The sequence below is a fragment of the Salvelinus sp. IW2-2015 genome, unplaced genomic scaffold (genome assembly GCF_002910315.2).
Source record: "Salvelinus sp. IW2-2015 unplaced genomic scaffold, ASM291031v2 Un_scaffold4864, whole genome shotgun sequence".
NCBI classification, from domain to species: domain Eukaryota; kingdom Metazoa; phylum Chordata; class Actinopteri; order Salmoniformes; family Salmonidae; genus Salvelinus; species Salvelinus sp. IW2-2015.
In genome coordinates, this window is record NW_019946133.1 from 54691 (window position 1) to 68553 (window position 13863).

Below are 13863 nucleotides of genomic sequence, written 5' to 3' on the forward strand. Positions count from 1 at the left end.
ATGGAGAGAGGGAGGGAGAAGAGAGAGAGAGAGACAGCGAGGGATGGGAGAGAGATAGAAGGAGAGAAGGGAAACAGAGGAAGAGAGAAAGAGGGAGGGGAGGGAGAGAGAGAGAGAGGAGGGGAGAGAGAGGAGAGAGATAGAAGGGAAACAGAGAGAGGGAGGGGAGAGGGAGAAAGATAGAAGGTAAACAGAGAGGGAGGGGGAGAGAGGGAGAGAGATAGAAGGGAAAACAGAGGAGAGATGGAGAGGGAGGGGGAGGGGGAGAGAGGGAGAGAGATGGAGAGGAGAGAGAGAGGGTTAAGGCAGGACAGTTGAAGCCAAGCTGAACACACCAAACATGAACTTAAGGTGCTCTGTTCACTCACACATAGAGGGAAGACCAGGAACAGCTTCCTACATCTATTTTTGCACAAGATTAACTTCTCTGTCACTCAATATTGGCTAAAAATAGCAGAGGGATGGAGAGGGCTACTGGAGGAAGGTAACCTTGGTAACCTGCTCCATGTATGGCTATTTTGAAACACAAACACTCACACACATACATACACACACCTTATCTCACACACACACACACACACACCTTATCACACACACACACAAGTTAACACACACAGACGGACTCCATGTATGGGTATTTTGAAACATAAACACACACACACATACATACACATACACACACACACCTTATCACACACAGACCAACTCCATGTCTGGGTATTTTGGAGAGTACCCCCTTCTGATGGCTGGAAACTGGACCAGTAGGATTTGGGTTCTGTCTGAAATGGTATCCTGTTCCCTAAATAATGCACTGCTTTTGGTTCTGGGTAGAACCCTTTTGGGTTTCATGTAGTACACTGTGGAAAGGGTTCAACATTGAACCCAAAATAGTTCTATCTGTTTAATCGCTATCCTGTTGCCTAGTCACTTTACCACTRCCTATATGTACATATCTACAGTTGAAGTCGGAAGTTTACATACACCTTAGCCAAAAACTCAGTTTTTCACAATTCCTGACATTTAATCCTAGTAAAAATTTCCTGTCTTAGGTCAGTTAGGATCACCACTTTATTTTAAGAATGTGAAATGTCAGAATAATAGTAGAGAGAATGATTTATTTCAGCTTTATTTCTTCATCACATTCCCAGTGAGTCAGAGTTTACATACACTCAATTAGTATTTGGTAGCGTTGCCTTTAAATTGTTTAACTTGGGTCAAACATTTTGGGTAGACTTCCACACGCCTCCCACAATAAGTTGGGTGAATTTTGGCCCATTCCCCCGACAGAGCTGGTGTAACTGAGTCAGGTTTGTAGGCCTCCTTGCTCGCACACCCTTGTTCAGTTCTGCCCACAGATTTTCTATGGGATTGAGGTCAGGACTTTGTGATGGCCACTCCAATACCTTGACTGATTTTCCCATGATGTCAAGCAAAGAAGCACTGAGTTTGAAGGTAGGCCTTGAAATACATCCACAGGTACACCTCAATTGACTCAAATGAGGTCAATTAGCCTATCAGAAGCTTCTAAAGCCATGACATCATTTTCTGGAATTTTCCAAGCTGTTTAAAGGCACAGTCAACTTAGTGTATGTAAAACTTCTGACCCACTGGAAACTATAGTTTGTTAACAAGAAATTTGTGGAGTGGTTGAAAACAACCAATGACTCCAACCTAAGTGTATGTAAACTTCTGACTTCAACTGTATATAGCCTAGTTATCATTGACTTGGTACTGGTACCCTGTATATAGCCAAGTTATCATTTTACTCAGTACTGGTACCCTGTGTATATAGCTAAGTTACCATTGACTCTGTACTGGTACCCCGTGTATATAGCCAAGTTATCATTGACTAGGTACTGGTACCCCGTGTATATGCTAAGTTATCATTGACTCAGTACTGGTACCCCGTGTGTATCATTGTGTATTTATTCCTTGTGTTATTATTGTATCATCTTCTCTCTTCATTGTTGGGTACGTAAGTCAGCATGTCACTGTTAGTCTACACCTGTTGTTCACAAAAGCATGTGACAAATAACATTATATTTGATTTGATGTGCTCTGGTGAAAAGTAGTGTCTCTCTACCCCCCTTTACTTGCATCATGTTCCTGTAAGCGTTATCAGTGATGGAGTAGATATGGGAGGAACCTCGTGGCGTTTCTTCCCCTTATAATCTGAATGATCTTCTCTGAGTAGATAGGAAGCATCTTATAGGGTTTACCACCACACAGAACAGACCTGAATACGTCTGGAGGAGGGGAGGAGGGGGAGGGGGAGGAGGGGGAGGGGAGGAGGACAGGGGAGAGGAGGGGGAGGGGGGGAGGAGGAGCAGGGGAGGAGGGGGAGGAGGACAGGGGAGAGGAGGGGGAGGAGGGGAAGGAGGACAGGGGAGGAGGGGGAAGGAGGACAGGGAGAGGAGGGGGAGGAGGACAGGGGAGAGGAGGGGGAGGAGGGGAGGAGGAGCAGGGGAGGAGGGGGAGGGACAGGGAGAGGAGGGGGAGGAGGGGGAGGAGGAGCAGGGGAGGAGGGGAGGAGGAAGGGGAGGAGGAGCAGGGGAGAGGAGGGGGAGGAGGGAGGAGAGGACAGGGGAGGAGGAGCAGGGGAGAGGAGGGGAGAGGAGGGGAGAGGAGGGGGAGGAGGAAGGGAGAGGAGGGGGAGGAGGAAGGGGAGAGGAGGGGAGGAGGGGGAGGAGGACAGGGGAGGAGGAGCAGGGGAGAGGAGGGGGAGGAGAGCAGGGGAGGGGAGGGGAGGGGAAGGAGAGGAGGGGGGGAGGAAGGAGGAGGGGGGGAGGAGGGGAGGAGGACAGGGAGGAGGAGCAGGGGAGAGGAGGGAGGAGGAAAGGGGAGAGGAGGGGAGGGAGGGAGGAGGAGGGGAGGGAGGGGGAGAGGACAGGGGAGGAGGAGCAGGGAGAGGAGGGGAGGAGACAGGGGAGAGGAGGGGAGGAGGACAGGGGAGAGGAGGGGGAGGGGAGGGGAGGAGGACAGGGGAGGAGGCAGGGAGAGGAGGGGGAGGGGACAGGGGAGAGGGGGGAGGAGGACAGGGAGAGGGAGGGGAGGAGGGGGAGGAGGGACAGGGGAGGAGGAGCAGGGGAGGAGGAGGGGAGGAGGACAGGGGAGGAAAGGGAGAGGAGGAGAAGAGAGGAGGGGTAGGGGGGGAAGGAGGAGGATGAGCAGGGGAGAGGAGAGGAGGAAGAGGAGAGGAGAGAAGGAGGAAGGAAGAGGGGAGGAGGAAGAGAGGAGGAGGAGGGGAGAGGAGAAAGAGGGGAGGGGGACGGGTAGGAGGAGGAGAGGAGGGAGGATGGAGGAGGAGAGGAGTGGAGAGGGGCAAGAGGAGGAAGAGAGCAGGAGAGAAAAAGGAGGAAGAGGAAGAAGAGGAAGATGATGAAGAGGAGGAGGAGAGGAAAGGTTAGGATCAACATACAGTTAAAACCAGATCATAATTTTGTTTGTGTGTGTATTGTGTGTGCATGTATGTACCTGTGCGTGCGTGTGTGTGTGCATACCTATGTACGTGTGTGTACGTGTGTGTGTGTGTGTGTGTCTATACGGATATTGTCTTTACACTCGTATGCCTTTCCTGCAGTCAAATGACCAAATCACCCTCCAGTGGCCTCATGGGTGGAATGTTATTCATATTTTAAATAATTTAATTATTCATTATTCATAAAAACCCACTGAGAATTCTGTGTTTCTAAGTCAAACGGTTTTGTTATATTTCAGTCTTCTGTGATGTATATAAAGTGTAATACTGGGATAAAAACTCAACATTGAAGACATTTCAACTCTATATCTGACATGGTACAGGGATCTTCTTTTGTTTAAGTCCAGAACCATGTGTGTGAAGGTGTAGACTTTTGTTTCAAAGTAGATTTGTTTAAGACTACCCAGAAACACTCTGTGTGGTGCTGATTTAGCCACTGCAGTAAAAGGTGAACAAATAAGTGCAATCTAGAACCTAAAATGGTTCTTCGGCTGTCCCCATAGGAGAACCCTTTGAAGAACACTTTTTGAGTTCCAGGTAGAACCCTTTTGGTTCCAGGGAGAACCCTTTTGGTTCCAGGGAGAACCCTTTCCACAGAGGTTTCTACATGGAACCCAAAAGGCTTCTCCTATGGGGACAGCTGAAGAACCCTTTTGGAACCCATTTCCTCTAAGAGGGTACTCACGTAGATGAGGCTGGAGAAGTACCTCTCTTTGAGGTTGTGGAGGACAGAGGCCTCGTTGAGACAGGTAAGAGCTGCCATGTCCTCCACCTTACTGAACTTAGGAGGGTTCATCTTCTGGATATCATCCTTGTTGACTGTCGCTTTCCTACCGTTAGCCAACTCTACCAGCACCTGGACAGCAGGAGAGAGGAGGAGGAAGAACAGGAAGAGGAGGAGGAGAAGGAGGAAGAGGAGGAGGAAGAAGAGGAAGAGGAGGAGGAGAAAAAAGATKAAGAGGAGGAGGATGATGAAGATGAGGAGGAGGAAGATGAGGAGTAGGAGCAGGAAGAAAAGGAAGAAGAGGAGGAAAATGAGGAGGAAGAGGATGAGGAGGAAGATGAGGAGAATAATGAGGAAGATGAGGAAAAACATGAAGAGGAGGAGGAGAAGGAGGAAGAGGAAAATTAGGAAGAGGAGGAAAATGAGGAGGAAGAGGATGAGGAGGAAGATGAGGAGGAAGAAGAAGAAGAGGAAGATGAGGAGGAAGAAGAAGAAGAGGAGGAGGAAGATTTACTAGGGCCCTGGTGAAAAGTAGTGTACTATATAGTGAATAGGGTGCCATTTGGAGTGTAGCAGACTTACATCGTCTCCCTTCTCCTCCTTGATGCTGGCGGCCTCAAACCCCTCCTTCTCTGACGGGATCCACACCATCTTCTTGGCCGACCAATCAGCCTGCCCCACACCACTGTTCCTGAAGTCATCGTCCTGCCGCAGGAACTTGCTGTCGTCAGAGGCGGAGTCGKCAGCCATCTTGGGAAGGTCGTCGTYGGTGACAGGAAGGTCGTCGTTGGTGACAGGAAGGTCGTCTGTGATTGGAGGGTCAGTGATTGGAGGGTCGGTCTCAAAGCTGAGGGAGAGAAAGAGAGAGGAATTGGGAGAGATGAGGAGAAGGAGAGATATAGGAAGAGATGAGGAGGAGAGATACAGGAAGAGGGAGATATGAAGAGAGGAGGAGAGGTATAGGAAGAGAGGGAGAGATGAAGAGAAGGAGAGATATAGGAAGAGAGGGAGAGATGAAGAGAGGAGGAGAAGGAGGAGAAGGAGGAGATATAGGAAGAGAGGGAGAGATGAGAAGGAGGAGAAGGAGAGATATAGGAAGAGAGGAGAGATGAGGAGAAGGAAAGAGATATAGGAAGAGAGGGAGAGATGAAGAAGGGGAGAAGGAGAGATATAGGAAGAGAGGGAGAGATGAAGAAGGAGGAGAAGGAGAGATATAGGAAGAGAGGGAGAGATGAAGAAGGAGGAGAAGGAGAGATATAGGAAGAGAGGAGAGATGAAGAGAGGAGAGAAGGAGAGATATAGGAAGAGAGGGAGAGATGAAGACAGGAGGAGAAGGAGAGATATAGGAAGAGAGGAGAGATGAAGACAGGAGGAGAAGGAGAGGATATAGGAAGAGAGGGAGAGATGGAGAGAGGAGGAGAAGGAGAGATATAGGAAGAGAGGGAGAAGATGAGAGAGGGAGGAGAAGAGAGATATAGGAAGAGATGAAGACAGGAGGAGAAGGAGAGATATAGGAAGAGAGGGAGAGATGAAGAGAGGAGGAGAAGGAGAGATAGAGGAAGAGAGGGAGAGATGAAGAGAGGAGGAGAAGGAGAGATATAGGAAGAGAGGGAGAGATGAAGACAGGAGGAGAAGGAGAGATATAGGAAGAGATGAAGACAGGAGGAGAAGGAGAGATATAGGAAGAGAGGAGAGATGAAGACAGGAGGAGAAGGAGGAGATATAGAAGAGAGGAGAGGATGAAGAGAGGAGGAGAAGGAGAGATAGAGGAGAGAGGGGAGAGATGAGAGAGAGGAGAAGGAGAGAGAGAGGAAGAGAGGGAGAGATGAAGAGAGGAGGAGAAGAGAGATAGAGGAAGAGAGGGAGAGATGAAGAGAGGAGGAGAAGGAGAGATATCGGAAGAGGGGGGAGATGAAGAGAGGAGGAGAAGGAGAGATAGAGGAAGAGAGGGAGAGATGAAGAGAGGAGGAGAAGGAGAGATATCGGAAGAGGGGGAGAGATACGATGTTATAACTATCCTCTGATGATGATGAGGAATTCACAAAACATCAACTCAGACAAACAACAACAACAATCACAACAATTCCAGTGATTAATAGGAAATGCTACTTAGACCTCAGAAACATCCCGTCTGTCTGTCTGTCTGTCTGTCTGTCTGTCTGTCTGTCTGTCTGTCTGTCTGTCTGTCTGTCTGTCTGTCTGTCTGTCTGTCTGTCTGTCTGTCTGTCTGTCTGTCTGTCTGTCTGTCTCCTTCTCTCTTTCTCTCCCATTTTTTCCCTTGTTCTCTTCCCTCACTCTCTCTCTTCCCCTCTCTTCCCCCTCTCTCTCTCTGTATCACTCCGTGGTTTAACATCACATATTAAATCATCCTCCAATGCCTCGTTATATCTGTCTACAGCTTCAGTTTCAACCTCGTGAACTTTGATTTATTCAGGGTCTCATTCCCAATCTCCTACAACCACATAGATGAAGATAAACAGTACAGCCGTAGTGTTGTAAAGCCTCACTTATCAATCTGCCTCCCAGGTGACCCCTCTTCCTGTTGTAAAGCCTCACTTATCAAACCTGCCTCCCAGGTGACCCCCTCTTCCTGTTGTAAAGCCTCACTTATCAATCTGCCTCCCAGGTGACCCCCCTCTTCCTGTTGTAAAGCCTCACTTATCAATCTGCCTCCCAGGTGACCCCCTCTTCCTGTTGTAAAGCCTCACTTATCAACCTGCCTCCCAGGTAACCCCCCTCTTCCTGTTGTAAAGCCTCACTTATCAATCCGCCTCCCAGTGACCCCCCTCTTCCTGTTATAAAGCCTCACTTATCAACCTGCCTCCCAGGTGACCCCCTCTTCCTGTTGTAAAGCCTCACTTATCAACCTGCCTCCCAGGTGACCCCTCTTCCTGTTGTAAAGCCTCACTTATCAATCTGCCTCCCAGGTGACCCCCCTCTTCCTGTTGTAAAGCCTCACTTATCAATCTGCCTCCCAGGTGACCCCCTCTTCCTGTTGTAAAGCCTCACTTATCAACCTGCCTCCCAGTGACCCCCCTCTTCCTGTTGTAAAAGCCTCACTTATCAATCTGCCTCCCAAGTGACCCCCTCTTCCTGTTGTAAAGCCTCACTTATCAATCTGCCTCCCAGGTGACCCCCTCTTCCTGTTGTAAAGCCTCACTTATCAACCTGCCTCCCAGGTGACCCCCTCTTCCTTTGTAAAGCCTCACTTATCAATCCCTCCCAGGTGACCCCCCTCTTCCTGTTTAAAGCCTCACTTATCAACCTGCCTCCCAGGTGACCCCCTCTTCCTGTTGTAAAGCCTCACTTATCAACCTGCCTCCCAGGTGACCCCCTCTTCCTGTTGTAAAGCCTCACTTATCAATCTGCCTCCCAGGTGACCCCCCTCTTCCTGTGTAAAGCCTCACTTATCAATCTGCCTCCCAGGTGACCCCCTCTTCCTGTTGTAAAGCCTCACTTATCAATCCGCCTCCCAGGTGCCCCCTCTTCCTGTTATAAAGCCTCACTTATCAACCTGCCTCCCAGGTGACCCCCTCTTCCTGTTGAAGCCTCACTTATCAACCTGCCTCCCAGGTGACCCCCTCTTCCTGTTGTAAAGCCTCACTTATCAATCTGCCTCCCAGGTGACCCCCTCTTCCTGTTGTAAAGCCTCACTTATCAACCTGCCTCCCAGGTGACCCCCTCTTCCTGTGTAAATGCCTCACTTAACAATCTGCCTCCCAGGTGACCCCCCTCTTCCTGTTGTAAAGCCTCACTTATCAACCTGCCTCCCAGGACCCCCTCTTCCTGTTGTAAAGCCTCACTTACAATCTGCCTCCCAGGTGACCCCCTCTTCCTGTTGTAAAGCCTCACTTATCAAACCTGCCTCCCAGTGACCCCCTCTTCCTGTTGTAAAGCCTCACTATCAATCTGCCTCCCAGGGACCCCCCTCTTCCTGTTGTAAAGCCTCACTTATCAACCTGCCTCCAGGTGACCCCCTCTTCCTGTTGTAAAGCCTCACTTATCAATCTGCCTCCCAGGTGACCCCTCTTCCTGTTGTAAAGCCTCACTTATCAACCTGCCTCCCAGGTGACCCCCCTCTTCCTGTTGTAAAGCCTCACTTATCAATCTGCCTCCCAGGTGACCCCCTCTTCCTGTTGTAAAGCCTCACTTATCAACCTGCCTCCCCGGTGACCCCCCTCTTCCTGTTGTAAAGCCTCACTTATCAATCTGCCTCCCAGGTGACCCCCCTCTTCCTGTTTCCTGTGTAAACCTCACTTCAACCCTGCCTCCCAGGTGACCCCCCTCTTCCTGTTGTAAAGCCTCACTTATCAATCCGCCTCCCAGGTGACCCCCTCTTCCTGTTATAAAGCCTCACTTATCAACCTGCCTCCCAGGTGACCCCCTCTTCCTGTTGTAAAGCCTCACTTATCAACCTGCCTCCCAGGTGACCCCCTCTTCCTGTTGTAAGCCTCACTTATCAATCTGCCTCCCAGGTGACCCCCCTCTTCCTGTTGTAAAGCCTCACTTATCATCACTGCTCCACGGTGACCCCTCTCCTGTTGTATAAAGCCTCACTTATCAACCTCTGCTCCCAGGTGACCCCCCTCTTCCTGTTGTAAAGCCTCACTTATCAACTGCCTCCCAGTGACCCCCTCTTCCTGTTGTAAAGCCTCACCTTATCAATCTGCCTCCCAGGTGACCCCCTCTTCCTGTTGAAAAGCCTCACTTATCAACCTGCCTCCCAGGTGACCCCTCTTCCTGTTGTAAAGCCTCACTTATCAATCCTGCCTCCCAGGTGACCCCCCTCTTCCTGTTATAAAGCCTCACTTATCAACCTGCCTCCCAGGTGACCCCCTCTTCCTGTTGTAAAGCCTCACTTATCAACCTGCCTCCCAGGTGACCCCCCTCTCCTGTTGTAAAGCCTCACTTATCAATCTGCCTCCCAGGTGACCCCCTCTTCCTGTTGTAAAGCCTCACTTATCAATCTGCCTCCCAGGTGACCCCCTCTTCCTGTTGTAAAGCCTCACTATCAATCCTGCCTCCCAGGTGACCCCCTCTTCCTGTTTAAAGCCTCACTTATCAACCTGCCTCCCAGGTGACCCCCTCTTCCTGTTGTAAAGCCTCACTTATCAACCTGCCTCCCAGGTGACCCCTCTTCCTGTTGTAAAGCCTCACTTATCAATCTGCCTCCCAGGTGACCCCTCTTCCTGTTGTAAAGCCTCACTTATCAACCTGCCTCCCAGGTACCCCCTCTTCCTGTTGTAAAGCTCCACTTACAATCTGCCTCCCAGGTGACCCCCCTCTTCCTGTTGTAAAGCCTCACTTATCAACCTGCCTCCCAGGTGACCCCCTCTTCCTGTTGTAAAGCCTCACTTATCAATCTGCCTCCCAGGTGACCCCCTCTTCCTGTTGTAAAGCCTCACTTATCAACCTGCCTCCCAGGTGACCCCCTCTTCCTGTTGTAAAGCCTCACTTATCAATCTGCCTCCCAGGTGACCCCCTCTTCCTGTTGTAAAGCCTCACTTATAATCTGCCTCCCAGGTGACCCCCTCTTCCTGTTGTAAAGCCTCACTTATCAACTGCCTCCCAGGTGACCCCCTCTTCCTGTTGTAAAGCCTCACTTATCAACTCTGCCTCCCAGGTGACCCCTCTTCCTGTTGTAAAGCCTCACTTATCAACCTGCCTCCCAGGTGACCCCCCTCTTCCTGTGTAAAGCCTCACTTATCAACTGCCTCCCAGTGACCCCCCTCTTCCTGTTGTAAAGCCTCACTTATCAATCTGCCTCCCAGGTGACCCCCCTCTTCCTGTTGTAAAGCCTCACTTATCAATCTGCCTCCCAGGTGACCCCCTCTCCTGTTGTAAAGCCTCACTTATCAACCGCTCCCAGGTGACCCCCTCTTCCTGTTGTAAGCCTCACTTATCAATCTGCCTCCCAGGTGACCCCCTCTTCCTGTTGTAAAGCCTCACTTATCAATCGCTCCCCAGGTGACCCTCTTCCTTTGTAAAGCCTCACTTATCACTGCCTTACCCAGAAGGACCCTCACTTCCTTCGTTGTTTTAAAGCGTAGTATAGAGTACACCCACACACTGCCTCTTTACACACGTAAGCAGAGAATCACAGCTCCACTGCTCCTTCGAGTACCCGTTATCGCGCTCACACGAGAATGCACGGCTCCCCAGGTGAACCCCTTCTCCTATAATATGTGAAGATAAGCACACACCCCTTTTCTCTGGCATTGGTCCACGGTAGTCATAAATACTCTTATGGGGGCGTCAACTCTTGCTCTTCTGCTGCGGGGTCCACTCAGACCCACGAGTGCTTTGGCAGCGAGCTAGCTAGACGCTGCCGTGGACCACGACGCCATGATGAATATGTAAAAATAGGAAGGTGGATGAGCTATTTGTAATAATCTCGGAAGGTGAGCTACGGGTTGGAAGAGTGAGGGGAGGGACGACGATAACGATGACCATCGGCAGGCTATCAGATCGTTTCGGTTAGAAAACGGGTGATGTAGGGATGAAGACTCGCGACTAGCTATCTAGATGAGTTGACCTGGAGAAATCGAAGATGGGTCACGTTGTGCAAGATCTTAGGATGTGAGCGGTAAGTCACATAAGTATGTACTTGTGACTCTGCAATAACACGAGTGTCGAGATGATGACTGGTTTTATACTGATAAGGGCCTATAGCTGTTGTCGTCTAGATGAGACAGGTGTGTGTGGAGAAGGTCGGTGAGAGCTTACTGGTATGCGGACCACACTCGCGCTATGTAGATGCCACTTGAGTTTGAACAACCAACATGGGTGACCTGTCCAGTCAGTCACTAGGCGCTTAGTCTCTGGTCACAGAAATTAACTGAGTCTATTTAACCTTGGCTAAATACAGGTTAAGAATAAAATCCTTATTTACAATGACGGCCTACCAAAAGGCAAAAAGGCCCTCCCTGCAGGGTACGGGGGCTGGGATTAAAAATAAAGAGTAAATAAGGAGGAAGAGAGTTATTAGTGATGTAAGCGGAGGGATAGTGAGGCGGATGCTGATATGCACACTATATAGTAAATACGGTAACACGCGGAGTGCAGTCCGCCCTGTCGAGACGCATAGTTAGACACATAGGAACAGCACGTGAGGGTTAGTCAGCAAGTAAAAACATGGTGCTGTTAGATTAGTAAGCGTATTAGACATCCGGACACAGGAGAAGAATCAGACGTAGGAGAAATCTCACACGGATGGTAAGGACCAACATTACATTCCACAAAGGCAGCCACCAACTGTCAGTAAGAGTTCCAATTACTGAGAATGAAGAGTATTGAGAGTTCTGTGTCGGCGAGCGCTGGAAGAGATTCGTACTTCTGATCGTGACTTCAGAGATAGGTCGGAGCGCCCTCCTTGGATGAGTCTAGCTATGAGCAAGACCATGGGAAGATCAGACGCGCACCAGCTTTTTATTCCTGCTAGAAGATCACAGAAACGGATTCCTTACCATAGACATAGCTTGATTTATTGTTCTGTGCACAGCCAAAGGGGGACAGTTCCAGGTTGGGCTGGCGGTGGGTTGTGCGGGGCTGGGGCCAGCGGGGGACTACCAGGGTTTGGCTCAAAATTCCATTTCAATTACAGGGAGAGGGAATTAGACTTGTCATACACACTATCAACGTATTGATGGTCGCCGTTGTATTTTGAGTAGCGATGTGATAATTGAAATATGGGATTGATCCCAACTCTGGTTGTCAAACACTTCTGTTGATCTGGGGAATGAGGGTTGTTTTTTTAGGGTCTTTGATGGTGCAGTGTTAGTTTGAGTAGATGGAGTTTGAAAATGGATTGATCCCAGGCTGGATTGGTACTGGTGTCAAACCATACTTCTGTGACTAGGGGAGAGGTTGGTATTTTTAGGTCTATGGAAGTTGTTTGCACAAGGTGACATCGCTAATGAGAACGTGAAATCGCAGATTTGGAAAGAAGCTATCACCTGACATAACTCAACATTATTATCACTCCCCTAGCCTGTATGTAAGCATAGCACCAGCCTCGTCAACGAGTCTAAGCCCTTTATGGCACAAGTAACTAGTAGGCGAGTAGGTGGATGTAAGCGGGATATTGTGCTCACGGATTAGAAAAATGCGAGGCTGCTTATCTACATACATCAAGAGGAGTGCCAGTGAGTACTGGTACGTTAGGATAGACCGAAGCTGTAGAGTACGAGAGATACAGTACTTAAAAAGTCGCAAAACGTCATCTAAAATATAGCGACAACAACTTATCTGAAAGTCCCCTAAAGTGCAGACATTGTTGATTGAAACATGCACGCAAACACATGTAGTACCTGAACACAAACAACGACCCATGTGAATAAGTGGTAACACATAAGAACAGTAGATAAGACAGATTATATACCTGAACAGGCAACCATGAGTCAGCGTGGGAACGCAAGTGCCCCGCCTATAAACCTGTAGCATATTTTAATATTCAACGGTCTTTCGGCACGAGAGGTAAGTAGCCAGGCTAATAGCTGATGATCGTCTCATCAGTATATGATCTATATGCTGTATAGGTATAAGATATCATCACTGCACCGTATATAGATATGGCGAGGAGTGGCGACGGATATAGGGAAACTAAGAGTATATGTTCGTAGCGTAGGATGTCATAGTATACATATATTTAGAAGAAGATGGTAGCACAGGTATGACGACGAGGTATGATTATAGTATAATACTATCTGTGTGAGAGATGTACATAAGAGAAGTGAGGAGATATGTCAGGTAACAGAAAGTAGCATCGCGTGCCACGCCGATAGAGAATGATAGGAGACGGACAGGTAAACGCTTTAGGTGGTAACTATCCTTCCACCGGATGAACATCCTACCCAGGTATTGTAAACCGGCCCGCTCCGCCCGTGGGAGAGAGCAGCGTGCGCGGTTCCTCCTCGTCTCTATGGAGATAGAGAGTATCTGATGAGCTATATGGTGAGGTCCCTGGTACCAGTTTTGTTTGTGCATATCATTACCCTGGTACCAGTTTGTTGTGCTAACATTCCATGGTAGAATGTTTTGTGTGGCGAAAATATCAAAACAACTGAGTACCAGTTTGTTTTATGTGCTTCATTACACCCTGGTACAGTTTGTGTGCATCATTACCCTGGTACCATTAATGTTTGTTGCTCTAACAATCACACAATGGATCTAGTTGTTGTGGCATAATATAACAACTGGTACCAGTTTATGTTTGTGCATCATTACCCTGTACCAAGTTTGTTTGTCGCAACATCATTACGAAGCTCTGGTACGCAGTTTGTTTGTGCTACATTACCTGGTAACCAGTTTGCTTGTGCTATGATTACCTAAATGACGGTATCACAGTTATGGGTTTGTGCTAATCACTACGCTCCTGGTACCAAGTTGTTTGTGCTATTTCATTACAGTGTACCATTTGTTTGTGTCTAACATTACATGGTACCAGTTGTTTTGTGCTATCATTACCCGGTACCAGTTTGTTTGTGCTATCATTACCCCCGGTACCAGTTTGTTTGGGCTATATTTAACAGTTGTGTTACCAATTTGTTTTTGGTGCTATCATTAGCCGTAACCCAGACTTGTTTGTGCCTATCATTACACTGGTACCAATTTGTTTGTGCTATCATACCCGGTAAAGTTATGGGCTTTGAGTGCTATCATT

General features: G+C 48.8%; 1 pseudogene; it reads right to left on the reverse strand.

Annotated features, from left to right (window-relative positions):
* LOC112077721 (myosin-11-like) overlaps window positions 1–13863 on the reverse strand; it is a 78208-nt pseudogene that overhangs the window by 53269 nt on the left and 11076 nt on the right.